We start from the raw sequence: 16,656 nt of genomic DNA, 5'->3' as shown, positions 1-16,656 counted from the left end.
CGAATAAAGTTTGTTTGTTTTTCCACAGACTAAGTTTATTACTACCTACTTGGGCCTGGATCATAACACTATGCCTAATCTGGAACTCATACTTCTGAGGAAGCAGAAGAAAAGTTTGCTTTATTTATCTCCCTCTCTCTCTCTCTCTCTCTCTCTATATATATATATATATATATATATATATATATATATATATGTGTGTGTGTGTGTTCAAAATGGCCATCAGAGCATTAGTATTTCCTATATTATTATTAACACACTGTGATGCTAAGGAGTTCTACTTCCCCCATCCCACCTGAAAAGAAATCTATTCCAAATGCAAAACACAAGCAGAGGAGAGGAGTTTCACTTTCAGTTTTACTTTCACAGCTTTACTACAGAACAGTTGAGCTAAGCCACACCCATCCTCCTTCCTGCCTCCTTCTTGCTCACACAGCAAATACTGTTTGAGTTTCCAAACACCCCACACACTGACAGGATGCTAGCCAGATGGATACCAATGGATGCTGTGGCTGGGACATTCTACTCCCCCTCCCCCTCTGTTCCAACTGCCAGTTGCATTATATTAACACACTCTGATGCTATGGAGTTACACATTCTACATTAAGTTTCAGGCTGTAAGAGTCAATTTATCAAGCCCGAGCATGAATTCATAACAAAGTACGGGCATCCAACTAGTTTCTTAATATAAATCTTTTTTTAAAAAAATCATAAGGACCATGTATACTTTAAAACCAAGCTTTGTTTGACAAAATTGCATGTATAATTTCTTTTAATTTTAGATAATTCCATGGAAGCCAATTTCAAGTGAATGAAATAAGGCAGTCTGGGCTGATCAAAATCATAGTGTATCAAAAGAAACTTAAGTGGGCAGGATTTCCTGCTGAAAGATCCCAAACCGAACAATCATACAATAACTGAATTTGTATAGAAAGCCAAAAAGGGGAAAAAAAAGTTAGAAGCAATAGTCATAGAGATGAAAATTGGAGAGACATTAAAGTATTAACTAGGGAACATACGTTAAAAGGATGTACATTAAAATTAAAAACCTGATGGATGGTTCTAGCTGAACCTACATCTACCAAAAAGCAACAGTTTCTTTCTGATTTATCCTTGGAGTTTGAAGTTTTTCTGGAATGTCCCCACTTACTTTGAGGGAGGTCCTCATTTCCATTCAGCTTCAGCTTCTCATACCCCCTGCCTGGGCAGGGTTTCCTGTCTAGGCAGGGGATTGGACTAGAAGACCTCCAAAGTCCCCTTCAACTCTGTTATTCTATTCTATTCTATTCTATTCTATTCTATTCTATTCTATTCTATTCATAATAACAGAGTTGGAAGGGACCTTGGAGGTCTTCTAGTCCAACCCCTTGCCCAGGCAGGAAACCCTACACCATTTCAGACAAATGGTTATCCAACATTTTCTTAAAAATTTCCAGTGTTGGAGCATTTACAACTTCTGCAGGCAAGTTGTTCCACTGATTAATTCTATTCTATTCTATTCTATTCTATTCTATTCTATTCTATTCTATTCTATATTCTATATTCTATTCTATATTCTATATTCTATTCTATTCTATTCTATTCTATATTCTATATTCTATTTTCTATTTTCTATTCTATATTCTATATTCTATATTCTATATTCTATATTCTATATTCTATTCTATTCTACTCTACGTCAGCATTCCAGAAAAAAACCCAGTTTCCAGTAAAAACTTTCAAAGTTCTATTTTCTAGGATGGGTAAACTGGCACATCTGGGAAATCTGAGAGGTCCGGGTTTTCCCTCAGTAAATCAAAAAACCCCAAACCATCCCCTCACTCCTCAGTTGATGACATGCTCCAATCGCCAACCATCCCATCTCGAGACAGCACTCCGACCGCTCCTTCTCCAGATGCAGGATCGGCCTGACCTTGACCGACAGGAAAAGTGCGGTTGTGCCTAAAGACAACCCCTCTACTAAATCCCCCCTCCTACTTTCCCACACAGGAGAAAGTGGCAGCATGGAAGCTTCTGGCCTAATATGGCTTCCAAAACTGACACTCTACTCTACTCTACTCTACTCTACTCTACTCTACTCTACTCTACTCTACTCTATTTCTGTTGTGACCAAGGCCCAAGTAGTGATTACTAAACACAATTCAGTCCTCGACAAACTTATTTTATTAAAACAGCTAAGAATTAATTCATTCTCAACTTCGTCCAAAACAAACTTCTTAATAACCAGTCCGTTGGCCTTATCACCAACCTTTGATGTCTTTGGCAACCTGCCAAAGGCTTTTCTTGGCAAAACCCCCACAAAGTTCAAGAGACGCTGACAAGAAGCACGGAAACCAACGTTGCTTTTCTACAAAGAACCCAAAGGCTCATTTTTAAGCTCTTATGCTCTTTTAAGCCTTATGGGAGTGGCCAATCATCTTCTGGCCTTACCCCCGAGTCATCCTTTTTGCTTCAGCTGCTCTTGGCTCTAGCCTCTTGCTCTTCGCATGCGTGCACTAGGAACAGGCTCCTCCTATTCCTCTGCCTCTTTGCTGTCCGCCTCTGGAGGCTCCGGAGTCCGCTCATCGCTCCCAGATGGCCCTGGCCTCATCTCTTCCTCTGATGCAGAGCCCTTATCTGGGCCTTCCCCTGACTCCAGGACTGGACCATTGTCCTCCCCAGCCTCCTCACTGTCCGACTCTGCTGCCAGCTCCGCAGGCTGCTGGCGGACCACAACAATTTCTTGCTTGGATTTTAAAATGGCTGCTTCTTTCTGTCGGGAAAGAAGAAGCTGGAGGGAGCTACCCAGTCTAGGAGCATAGATCCATGTCTTAGACAAGAAGATCCCACTTGAAGCGGACTGAAGTTGTTTCTGTGTTTAGGAAGTATCTGCCAATCTTACGTTGGTTGAATGGCAACTCCGTTTTATCTCCCTAAGTAACTGACTGAGGGATTCAGTTTTATTATTATTATTTTTTAACTTTGTTTTGTAATCTCTATACTGTTGGTAGTAGCAGATTTCATGAAATAAATATAAGTAATATTTTTTGTGGAAAGTATGGCAGGAGAATTGTCATGCTGTATCCACGAGAGAAGGGAAGGGACTAAGACAGAGGATAGACAAGGCTTTTAATCTGACTCCTTTCTAGAAAAATCAGAATATTCCGGCTGTCTCACATAAGACTGGTTAATTATGACATGTACAAAATCGTTCTCTTTGGTGAGTGTCTATGCTCCTCCCTCTTGCCAATTTTAAATTTTTTTTTTAAATCCAGGGGTTCTTCACCTTTCGCTTCTTTCTCTCTCTCTCTCTCTCTCTCTCAGGTTTACGCTAGCAGGACTAGGGGAAATGCAAAAAAAAAAAAGAATATAACGTAACCTGTAAACTTCATCACGTCCTCATTAATTTGGTGATGCATTTCACTGTAGCCCAAGGGAACAGTCAGATTTTTTAACAAGGGAACCAAGATGCCATCACATTAATGGCTTCATCTTGACAGCCGGGGAGGCTGTCGTATAAAAGGTGCCATGTCAGGTTTTACAATTCCCACACACTCTTCTTCAGCTGGTGTTCACAATCATCTCAGCCTGACTGCACAATATTGGGACTCTCTTATAAGGGAAGGCAAAGACCTGAGGGCATGGTATGTTGTGACCTATATTCCTCATTACCCAGTTCCCTGCTACTACAGAAGCTGTCAGGCAGCTACAACAGGAGAGTGATGTATGAAATAGCGAGTGACCTAGGGACTATTGTATCGTAATACTTTTATTATAATCAACTAAAAATGGCAAAGCAGTGATCTGGCAATTTCAAACTTCACAGAATCCTTGGGCTTAGACGTTGGAGCTGAGAGGGAGGAAGGGTATTGCTGGCAGAGGGCACGTTAGAAAACGTGTGTCTGTCATACATTACAGTAATTCGGGGACTTCTTTGCGGAGTAATTACTGCTGCATGTAAAACAATCGCAACTCTGGTGGCTCAACAGACTAATGCAGTCTGTTATTAACAGCAGCTGCTTGCAATTACTGCAAGTTCAAGTCCCACCAGGCCCAAGGTTGACTCAGCCTTCCATCCTTTATAAGGTAGGTAAAATGAGGACCCAGATTGTTGGGGGCAATAAAGTTGACTTTGTATATAATATACAAATGGATGAAGACTATTGCTTAACATAGTGTAAGCCTCCCTGAGTCTTCGGAGAAGGACGGGATATAAATGCAAATTTAAAAAAAGAAACTCGCTGCAGAGATTAATAGGATTTAATAGGATTAATAGGATTAATTTAATTCTCGGATTTATTTATTTATTTGTCAAACACAACAGTATATATAAGTATAAGCATGAAATAACCATACGAATTGGATACAGTCAAAAGGAACATTAGGACAGGGACGGTACGCACGCTGGTGCTCTTATGCATGCCCCTTTTTATTTATTTATTTATTTTGTCACAACAGTATATATAAGCATAAGCATGAAAGTAACTATATAATATATAAGCATATATATATAAGCATAAGTATGCAATAACTATATTGATTGGATATAATGAAAGAAAACAATAGGACAGGAACAGTAGGCACGTTTGTGCTCTTCTGCACGCCCCTTACGGACCTCTTAGGAATGGGGTGAGGTCAATAGTAGACAGTTTTTGGTTAAAGCTTTGGGGATTTTGAGAAGAGACCACAGTCAGGTAGTGTGTTCCAAGCATTAACAAGTCTGTTACAGAAGTCATATTTTCTGCAATCAAGATTGAAGCGGTTAACATTAAGTTTAAATCTATTGTTTGCTCTTGTATTGTTGTGATTGAAGCTGAAGTAGTCTTTAACAGGAAGGACATTGCAATAGATGATTCTATGAGTTAAACTCAGGTCCTGGCAGAGTTCTAAGTTTTCTAAACCCAAGATTTCAAGTCTGGTGGCATAAGGTATTTTGTTGTATTCAGAGGAGTGGAGAACTCTTCTTGTAAAATATTTCTGGACACGTTCAATTGTATTGATGTCCGAAATGAGGTGTGGGTTCCAGACAGGCGAGCTGTATTCAAGAATTGGTCTAGCAAAATGTTTTATAAGCTCTGGTAAGTAGTGTAGTGTTTCTGGAGAAGAAGCTACGTAAGATTAGGTTTACAACTCTTAAAGCCTTTTTTTGCGATATAGTTGCAGTGGGCTTTGGCACTTAGATCATTGGATATGAAAACTCCAAGGTCTTTTTACAGACCTCTTAGGAATAGAATAGTGTAGAATAGAATAGAATTTTTTATTGGCCAAATGTGATTGGACATACAAGGAATTTGTCTTGGTGCATATGCATAAAAGAAAAGATACGTTCATCAAGGTACAACATTTACAACACAAATTGGGGTGAGGTCAACAGTTCCAGGCATTAATAACTCTGTTATTTACCCTTAGATATTCTCAAGCAGCTGCTGAGATGCTGTGTATTCTCTTTTAAAACAGCAGCTGGATCTGGGAGAGATCTCATTGTAATTTCCTACAGTCTCTTGGAGCAATATTATGCAGGTGTGATTCTTGGAAATGAAAATGGCAGGTGATTTTTCCAGTTGAACAGTACAGCACCATTGAAAGTACTATTGCCAGCTTCTGTTACCTGGTCAGCTGTAGGGGATCATTACCATAGACAGTTCTTCACCAGAAGACATTCTGATGGTTGAATGAATGACAATTAAATTTAGGGGGGAAAATCCCCATGCTTACTTTGTCTGGGCTTTCCTCATTTTAGAAATGCATCATTCCATAAAACGAATAACATAATTAATGAGTTTGCTATAGCAGCCAGTCAAGAAATATGCCGCAGACTAGCACTTGGTAGAGGAGCCTTGAAGGCCTTGGAAAAGATATCCAAAGGCCATGATGTCAAATATCAGAATCATGCAAGCCCTTTGACAATCGAGAGAAGTGAACGTTGGTTTTTGAAGAAGCAGGATAGCAACAGTAGTGAACTTTGGTGTTGGAAGCAAATTCCTGAGAATAGTGGATAGACACGAAAACAAACAAATAGATCATCAAACTAATTAACTCTGTTCTCACTCCAGGCACAAATGACCAAGCTCAGGTTATCCTATTTTGGACATTTTTTTTTTGGACAGGCACAATGTCTGTTTATTTTTTTATTTTTATTTTTTTATAAAAAAGTTTTATTTTTACAATCATATCCAACAGCTCATCCAATGTACAGTTATATACAATTAGTTGGGCTTGCCCAGTCACCACCCCTCCTTTTAACTCTCTTCCCTCTTCTATCTTCTTCTACTTTCCAGACCTTCCTCTCCTTCTCTTATCTACATCCTCTCCTCCCTCCACCCTACACCTTCCTTCTCCTTCTTCTACCCCTCTTCCTTCCTCTTCTCCCTCTTCTCCCCTTCTTCTCCTCTTTCCTACCTCCTACTCTCTCCTCTTTTCTCCCTCCCCACCGTTCTAAAATGGTAACTGGGCAGACCCGACCCTACATTAATTATATTTATACATCTTCAATAACATAACATAACATAACATAACATCAGAGTTGGAAGGGACCTTGGAGGCCTTCTAGTCCAACCCCCTGCCCAGGCAGGAAACCCTACACCATCTCAGTCAGATGGTTATCCAACATTTTCTTAAAAATTTCCAGTGTTGGAGCATTCACAACTTCTGAAGGCAAGTCATTCCACTTATTAATTGTTCTAACTGTCAGGAAATTTCTCCTTAGTTCTAAGTTGCTTCTTTCTTTGATCAGTTTCCACCCATTGCTTCTTGTTCTACCCTCAGGTGCTTTGGAGAACAGCCAGACTCCCTCTTCTTTGTGGCAGCCCCTGAGATATTGGAACACAGCTATCATGTCTCCCCTAGTCCTTCTTTTTGTTAAACTAGACATACCCAGTTCCTGCAACCGTTCTTCATATGTTTTAGCCTCCAGTCCCCTAATCATCTTTGTTGCTCTTCTCTGCACTCTTTCTAGAGTCTCAACATCTTTTTAATCCCTGTACATTAAGCATCACTCCATCCTCTACCCTCAACCCCCCAAATTCCCCTCCCCCTTACCCCCCACCCCGACTTCCCAGAACAAAATGCAGGGTATCAAAACTAACACCTATTTTGGACATTTGATGCAAAGACCCAGCTCTCTGGAAAAGGCTGTTAATGCTGGGGAAGGGAGGGAGGGAGGGAAGGGAGAAAGAAAAAAAGAAAGAAAGAAAAAGAGAGAGAGAGAAAGAGAGAGAGAGAAAGAGAGAGAGAAAGAAAGAGAAAGAGAAAGAAAAAAAGAGAGAAAGAAAGAGCAAGAGAGAAAAAGGGAAAGAGAGAAAAAGAGAAAGAAAGAAAGAGAAAGAGAAAAGAAGAGAGAGAAGAGAGAGAAAGAGAGAGAGAGAGAGAGAGAGAAAGAAAGAAAAAGAGAGAGAAAGAGAGAAAGAGAGAAAGAAAGAAAGAGGAAGAGAGAGAAAGAGAGAAAGAAGGAAGAAGAAAGAAAGAAAGAGAGAGAGAGAAAGAAATAAGAGAGAGAGAGAGAGAGAGAGAAAGAAAGAAAGAAAGAAAGAAAGAAAGAAAGAAAGAAAGAGGCCAGCAGCAAAGTGAATGGATTCAGTTACAGTGGCAATGAGTGCATCACTGGCAGACTTGAAAGAAATGGTTAGGGATAGATCATTATGAAGAAAATTTAACTATGTGACTATTAGTTGAGAACAATTTGAAGACACACAATCCATCAATATAGCAGTGAGAGTGGTAACCAACATCCTTGTGAAATTGAAATGATGTAGTACTTTTTTTCATTGTGTAATTACAAAGGACTTATATATATATTCTTACCTTGAGACATACTGCAATTAGAAAACACCATTGGCATTGCCTCCTGTTTCTTTCTTAATGTAGGAGGAAAATATGAAGTTTGGACTCTAAATTTCAAAATATGCATATATATATTCTCATGGAAGAAAAGTGGCAATAAAGCTTTGAGCCTGAATATAATTTAAGATTTTATTTTTATCCATATTTATAGGCTACATTTAAGATACACTCTTCACAAGAATGCATGAAACGATGGCACTAAACTCACAGACAAAAACCAACCAACATAAAAATCAATTATAATGCAGAGGTGCATTAACGTTGTTTTCCTAAACAATAGAAACCTTAATTGTTCGACTGATTATTTTTAAAAAGTTCCAATGTGAAAAAATGATCTGGGAAAATTGGTCTATATGCATTCATCAAGAAAATAAAGTTCCAGATCTGGCAGCGCCCACCACATTCTGCTGCCCGATTCCCTGCGTCTGTCAGTGAACAGATTTAATTGGAAAAGCATATTTTAATATCTATGTATGTCCATATCAATTGATCTTTTATATAGAATGTTCTCATGTTGTGTAATATAATTCTAATAATAAACACTCCACATAAAATATCAATTTAGTAAGGTGACCAACTTTTTTACACTGAGAAGGAGGACGCAAATAAATTGAAGAAAAAAAATATCGTAAATAAAAGAAACATTTTATTCAGTGCAACAATAACACAGAACGCACTATAATATGATAAATGCATAATAAAAAAACATTTGTAACAATAACATTTTATATTGATATTGCAATTATGCCCTCAATTAATTATTAAAACTGAAACAATAACATAAGTGAATAAACTTGTAAATAAATTATACATATTTGGAAATTATTAAATAGATAATGAATTAATAAAACGTGAATTATTGTGCTCACCTGTGTAGGATTGAATATTCACTGAGAAAGAAGTGAGTCTAATGCATGTGTGTGTGGAGTGTCATGTTTCGGTAAGAAATAAACAAAGCCACTTGCGCATGGCGCACTCTTGCACATGGCGCAGTCTCTCAAAACAATTCTCCTGTGCGGAGCGCATGCGTCTCATAGTCGCATCTCGCCGCGCTGTACCAAGCCTTGACGAATCGTCATGTCAAATACAAATACATCACATGCAACGGATCGGATTGGCATCGATCGAATATGGAGATTTACAGTTTAGTCTTCAAATATCGAAAAAGAGGACATGTAGGAAGACATTTTTCGAGAGAGGACAGAAGTTACAAAAGAAGGACTGTCCCCCCTAAAGGAGGACCTTTGGTCGTCTTAAATTTAGGCCACACCCATTCAAAATTTTCTGAGAGACTCATATCCGGGAGCTGTTCTTACACATTAGATTCCAAAAGTAAATATATTTCCTATAAACAAGTTACTGAATCATTGCTTTCTGTTGGAAAAATCATTTATCACATGAAATCTACATTACGTATTTGAATCAAATGTGGCTGAATGCTATTTTTATCTTGGTGACTGCAGAGCAAAGATCTGTCCTTAGTTATCTTTTCAGGATAAATTCTCTCTGCGAGGAAATAGATACTTGCCTATGGAAAGCAATGCTAGGTTTCCTGAAAACATTGAAAAATATTTGGATGAAAGAAGCATTGGTTTGTATAGTTCATTGGCTTTGGCATAGTTTCAGTTTGCATCCATTGTTTACATGGGTCTTCCAATATGAATAGCCTAACTGAACCACTGGATAATATCTTCTCAAACTGGACATGTCCCAGCCTCATTGGTACAGGTCTATATAAAATTATTTTGTTAATAAGTCTTCCTTCCTTCCTTCCTTCCTTCCTTCCTTCCTTCCTTCCTTCCTTCCTTCCTTCCTTCCTTTCTTCCTTCTAACAGATTTAACAGATTAACAGAGTTGGAAGGTACCTTCTAGGTCATCTAGTCCAACCCCTCCCAAGCAGAAGACCCTACACCATTTCTGACAGATGGCAGTCCAGTCTCTTCTTGAAAGCTTCCAGTGATGAAGCTATCACAGCTGCTGAAGGCAACATCTGTTCCATGGGTTGATCGCTCTCACTGGAACAGCTTCCTTCCTTCCTTTTTCTTCTTTCTTTCCTTCCATCCATCCTTCCATCCATCCTCTGTGTGAATGAATTGAATAGATTTAGTTGTAGAAGTTTCAATGTAGTGTTCAGAACTTGAACGATAATAAAAGGGCACCAAATGGAACATTTATCAAGTAACACTTCCAAAGAATGATTCTTAGTTTCTCCTTCTTGTCCTCTCACCTTAACTAATTGCCCAGGTTGCATATAATTTCATTTCTAATTCCTCTAGGGAAATGAATTGATTTGTCTCCTAAATGTCACTTCGTAAAGAAGGTGAACTGTTTGTTACTTGAGTCTAAGAACAGCAATAGACAAGACAATTCTCCTATGCTTCCTGTATTCTTTTGTTTAAAGTGCAGTCCCTAGAGATTAGGTTCCAGTTTCACTAATGAAATTGATAATTAAAGATATTTCAGAACAATTATCTAAACCACTGAGTTACCTACATCTATTCAGGGTTCAATATTTGGCCAATTAGAGCATTAAAAAAAAAACAACTTTGAGCTTTGTTTTCACATGGATGATTACCACTTCATTTAACAAGACTTATTTTCTCTGAAAAGTTCATCTTTCCTTTTTTTTTTAATAATAACAACACAACGTAACAAACACAAAACACATAACGTACATTCCCTTTTTGCAACTGTTTCGTAGCGGTGAGCTCCGAATATTTACATTTTCTCCCAATTCCCTTTATAATATTTATATCCTTCTTGTCCCATTAGCCCCTATATTACTCTATAATTCCTATCACTTATAATATTAAATTTGCACATTTTATACAATCCCTCTCAAGATTTCTGGGTTCCTCCTACCACTACCAGAATTCTTTCCTTCGTTCATTTTTAAGTACAATCCGAATAATACAGAAATTCTCTAAAGAATTTCAAAACTACTGAAGCTTAAAGCACAAACACAAGTTACCTGGCCTACCTGAGCTCAGTTTTCATCTTCATAAGACATTATTGTTTTATTTTATTTTTTTAAATAAAAGTGGGATAAAATATCTAAAGCTACTTTTTCATATGCATCATAACTCGGAGCAGCCACTAATAAGGCAACAACTAAATGAAGGACTTCATGTATTTTTACACTGAGTCAGTCTCATCCTATGACAGTAGCCTCCAAGCGAACAAGTGTTTGACGTCTTAACTTGTTGCATTCTTTAAAACATTACTATACATTCTTGGGGACTTTAGAAGGCACGAGACTTCAAATATCCCAAAGTGATTTTCCTTCATCTGTTCTTATAGCAGCATCCTTGGAACCGATTATTTTTTTAGATAATCATACAACCTTCACCCAGGGGTGAAATTTTCCTGGTTCGGTCCGGTTCACCCGAACCGGTAGTAAAAAAGGCTACTGCTTCGCCGAACTGGTAGTAAAAAATGTAAAAAAAGAAGTTCTGACAATCAGGTGAGCGACGCGCGACTGTCGGAACTTTTTAAAAAACTTTTTTAGCATTTTTTTACTATCGGTTCTCCAGAACGGGTAGTAAAAATGCTTTTAAAAAGTAAAAAAGAAAGCTCTGACGATCACAGTTGTGCTGTGCGATGGTCAGAGCCTTTTTTAAAATCTTTTGGAAGCGTTTTTTTACAACCTATTTGCCCAAATAGGTTGTAAAAAAATGCTTTTAAAAGTAAAAAAAAAAGATCACGTGCCACAGCTGATCACACACACCCTGCATGCTGTTCTACTTACCCCATGCATCTTTTTGGTATGCACTGTGCACGCGCACCTCGCATTTGGTGCGTAATGCGCACTGTGCATGCACGCGTTTGGTGCGCAACGGACATGCGCAGCCAGCGAACCGGTTGTAAACCGGTTCAGATTTCACTACTGCCTTCACCCCTGAAGTTTGGCTGCAAGTCCCAGTAGAATATGTTCTATTCATGTGCAGACATCTGGCCGAAGCCTTCAAAACCAGGCACACCATTTTTTTCCTAAAAGGTGATAACAGGATCGTACTGACTCCAAAGCTGTGTGACACAACTGTCCGTGTGTCTAGTTGTTCTGGTGTGCAGTGCTCTGTAGCATCGTTTCAAGGGTAGGAGTTGAAACAGTTTATGTCCAGGATGTGAGGGGTCTGTAAATATTTTCCCAGCCCTCTTTTTGACTCGTGCAGTATACAGGTCCCTCAATGGAAGGCAGGTTGGTAGCCATTGTTTTTTCTGCGGTTCTAATTATCCTCTGAAGTCTGTGTCTTTCTTGCTGGGTTGCAGAACCAAATCAGACAGCTATGGAGGTGCAGATGACAGACTTAATAATTCCTCTGTAGAACTGGATCAGCAGTTCCTTGGGCAGTTTGAGCTTTCTGAAAACTGCCCAAGGAGCTGCTGATCCAGCTCCTTCGTACCCTATGTTTATACCCTCTTTTTATACTCTCTGTTATATACCCTCTGTTGGGCTTTGAATGTGAGTTAGTATTCTGATTGGTTATCAAACTCCCATGGGGCCATGCAGGGGTAACTTTGTAGGTTGTCTTTGGAGTCCCAGGCTTGGTTGACTCTTGCTGGGTGATGATGTAATGAAAGGATGATGCAATTCCTATTATGGCTCTGCCTGAAGGAGGTAGATTTTTGTTATGTAGAACAGACTGGCCCAGGCCTTAATGGCCCATTGACGAAGGTGGGGTTTCTGAGTTTCTGCCTCCCTTCCTCCCTCCCTCCCTCCCTCCCTTCCTTCCTCCCTTCCTTCCTTCCTTCCTTCCTTCCTTCCTTCCTTTCTTTCTTTATTTATTTGTCACAACATTATATATAAGCATAAGCATGAAATAACTATACGATATATAAACATATATATAATCATAAGTATGTAATAACTATATGAAATTGGATACAATCAAAGGGAACATTAGGACAGGAATGGTAGGCCCGCTGGTGCACTTATGCACGCCCCTTACAGACCTCTTAGGAATGGGGTGAAGTCAATAGTAGACGGTTTTTGGTTAAAGCTTTGGGTATTTTGGGAAGAGACCACAGAGTCAGGTAGTGTATTCCAGGCATTAACAACTCTGTTACTGAATCATATTTTCCGCAATCAAGATTGGAGCGGTTCACATTAAGCTTCAATCTATTGTGTGCTCGTGTATTGTTGTGATTGAAGCTGAAGTAGTCTTTTAGGGGAAATATTCTGCCCTTTTAATATTTCCTAAAATATCTCCTTTTCCTAGGAGAGGGATGGGTGCTAACTTCCTACAAAAACTTTTCTTTTTCTCTTCAGTAGTTCCTAAATAACAGAAGAATGTACCTCTGTGACAAATGAAAGAACTCTATGGGTTAACCTGATGATTGACCTAGTAAACATAATTGGATCAGATAGATAGTCTTTACGGTCGGTTTCACCGGACAGGAAAATGATGATCCCAGCCATTAACCCAGTCTGGAAAAGAACGGAGTCCAGATGACTAATGATTCATAAAAAGCAGCAAACTTATTGACTAATAGAATTCTTAGTCATGAAGCCTCCATGTTCCATATGTACCCGAATCAAAGCAATTACTGATTTAAGTGAAGCTGAAATCTATAGAGCAGAAAATGCTTGTTTTAGCATACGATTGGACGGAGGTGAACGACCTGCGAAACCTTAGGTAATGAAAGCTCTTCACAGCTTGCAGTGTTTCAGGGGATGATAATTGCTTCAGTCTGTGATATAGATCTGACTGCGTTAATGATGCACTGTTCCTTTTTTGCAGGACTTATTTAAGCTTCGCGTTTTTTTCATAGACTTTGAGAGAAACAAGGCAGAGTAAAATTAACACATTAACGTTTTCTCACTTTGCATATTTAAAATATTGGGGGGGAAAAAGCTGAACTTCTAAAAAAAATTGTTTATGACTCAGAACATTTTGGGGCACTTAAGCAGGGGTGGGGTCTAAATTTTTTTACTATTGGTTCTGTGGGCATGGCTTATTTTGTGGGTGTGGCTTGATGGTCATGCTACAGTGGGTGTGGCTTGATGGTCATGTGACTGGGTAGGCGTGGCCAACTCAATGTCACTCATGTCAAGGGCTGCCTCGCCTGGCCCCTCCCCTCCCAGATGTTCCTTGTCACACCCAGCCTCAACGTATCTATAAAGGTAAAGGTTCCCCTCGCACATACGTGCTAGTCGTTGCCGACTCTAGGGGGCAGTGCTCATCTCCGTTTCTAAGCCGAAGAGCCAGCGCTGTCCGAAGACATCTCCATGGTCATGTGACCGGTATGACTCAACGCCAAAGGCGCATGGAACACTGTTACCTTCCCACCAAAGGTGGTCCCTATTTTTTCTACTTGCATTTTTTACCTGCTTTTGAATGGCTAGGTTGGCAGAAGGTGGGACAAGTAACGGGAGCTCACCCCGTTACACAACAGCACTAGGGATTCGAACCGCCGAGCTGCCGACCTTTCGATCGACCTATAATGTATCTATAGTTCTGTAAAAATGTTGTTCACCTTTTTTCAACTTTATTATCTACATACTATAGATGCACTTTCATGGACCACTGGAAGGAGGAAATGGCTCACATGCTTTGCCCAAGAGTGTGATAGGCAACAAGCTTTTAAGGGGTTGCCAGAAAAGAAGTGGGGGGACAATGTATTTTCCAAAGCACCAGAAGGCAAAACAAGATCCCCAAAACTTTAACCAAAGACTGTCTACTGTTGACCTCACCCCATTCCTAAGAGGTCTGTAAGGGGCGTGCATAAGAGCACCAGCGTGCCTACCGTTCCTGTCCTAATGTTCCCTTTGGTTGTATCCAATTCGTATGGTTATTTCATGCTTATATATATTGTTGTGTTTGACAAATAAATAAATAAATAAAATAAAATAAATAAGCAATGGATGGGAACTGAACAAAGAGAGAAGCAACCTAAAAATAAGGAGACACTTCCTGACAGTGTGAACCAATATAGGTGCAGAAATATTTCAGTCATAATTTCACATATAAAATAGCCATTCGTGTAATGCAACCTGCATATTGTTCAAAACAGTCATTAGTATTATGGCTGATGTTTGGCAGCAAGCCTAAAAGTCAAAGATTACAAGAGTGCTTCTTTTTCTGTATGTATACAAAACATCACATACCAGGAATAGCATATTAAGGTGGACTTCAGTTGTGCAGATAGGTGGCATAACCATAATTTTAGATTAAGCTGGGTGAAATCAGGAAGTAGGGAAGGAAAAAAAGAAAGGTTTCATCAAAGGGCTGCTTCATTGGAAAATTAAGATTAGCATCTAAATTAAGCAAGAGTGTTCCCGCTTCCACAATCCACGCATCCATAATGCATACGGTAGATTCTTGATTTGCGTAGCTCTCATTCGGATTTTTTTAAAAGGTACCGTTTTGGTGTTACGTGTTGAACTCTGGTAGTTCTTAAGAGGTTTCTTGGTTCGGATCAACAGTTGTGAATAAGGCTCTTTGTCACGACTATACAAACAATCCTAGACGAAGGGCCAATGGAATGACTACCCTGAACTGACATTAAATTTTGCTGATGGGGTTGGCGGAGAGGTCTTTTCCTCGCTTCTTCTGAAATACTTTTAAGGAAGACTAATAAGTAGTCCGGGAAGGATATTGCCTGATTTTCTCTTAACATGTGTAATTTTCTCTGGATGAAACAGAGGCAGCTATCCCAAGAGGACAGGAGTTAATTTCTTTCTGTGACCTTTAAGACTGATCTGGCTTGACCTCAGGCCCTTCTGGGCAGGCAGATCAGATACAACTGCTGGAAAAGACTGGGAGTAAATGATAAAGGGCTTTTGCCACTTAGAGTTTGAACAAGACGGGAATAGCATTTTCAGTTAATCATAGGACAGTATCGGGACTGAAGAGAAGCAACAGGATTCAATTACTCTTCCTGTTAACACTGCCCCAAAAGATAAGTCTTCAGTCTTGCAATGCAGTTCCTACATAAGATGCTGAAGCCGCATTAATAATCAGGTATGTACCTCTGAAACTCTGAATAGAGGAGTAAACGGTACCTTCTTTCGTTGTGGTGTGTTTGCAGAAACTCTGTAACTCCGTTCTTTCTTTAAACAGGGGCTAAGTAATACACATCAGAGGTGGGTTTCTGACCAGTTCTGGAGAACCGGTAGCGGGAATTTTGAGTAGTTCGGAGAACCGGTAGTAAAAATTCTGACTGGCCCAGCTCCAGTGATGGGTTTTAATTTTTTTTTTACTACCGGTTCTGTGGGTGTGGCATGGCTTGGGTGGCGTGGCTTGTTAGGCGTGGCAGGGGAAGGTTACTGCAAAATCCCCATTTCCTCCTGATCAGCTGGACTCGGGAGGCAGACAATAGATGTGGGGGGAGGGGCCAGTCAGAGGTGGTATTTACCGGTTCTCCGAACTACTCAAAATTTCCGCTACCGGTTCTCCAGAACTGGTCAGAACCTGCTGAAAGCCACCACTGCTCCGCTTTTCTTGTTGTAAGCCACCAAAATTGCAGTTTGAAACAACAGAGAACTGCTAGTATGAAGGTGCCTCTAACAGGAAGGGCGGGGGGGGGAGCTGGAAGTGGCAAAATTTTCCTCCCATAAGATTCCCTTGAGTGACATGGAATTGCGCTCCAGTGCCATTAAAACAACTTCAAAAAAAAAAAAATCACAGCAGAAGGGAACGTATGTCTTCTTACTATCCTTGTAATTTCTCTTCCTCCTCCTCCTCCTCATTTGACTAACCAAAATCAAAGGCTGATCTACTACTGCCTGTGCCTCAAAAGAGTATTGGATTGTATGCATGGAAACAGCAAAAGAGGCCGTCAGTGTTGACGGTTTGGAAAAAAACAAAAAACAAATCTGGGGTAGCAAACAGCTCC

At 39.7% G+C, this 16,656-nt stretch overlaps 1 protein-coding gene across 1 annotated transcript in view; it reads left to right on the top strand.

The window, feature by feature from the left end:
- PEBP4 (phosphatidylethanolamine binding protein 4) overlaps positions 1-16,656 on the top strand; it is a 342,691-nt gene that overhangs the window by 68,903 nt on the left and 257,132 nt on the right. The gene's annotated exons all lie outside the window — the stretch shown is intronic.

The sequence above is a fragment of the Ahaetulla prasina genome, chromosome 9 (genome assembly GCF_028640845.1).
Source record: "Ahaetulla prasina isolate Xishuangbanna chromosome 9, ASM2864084v1, whole genome shotgun sequence".
NCBI lineage: Eukaryota > Metazoa > Chordata > Lepidosauria > Squamata > Colubridae > Ahaetulla > Ahaetulla prasina.
Note: the sequence above shows the minus strand (reverse complement) of the source record. Positions and strands in the feature narration are given on the sequence as shown.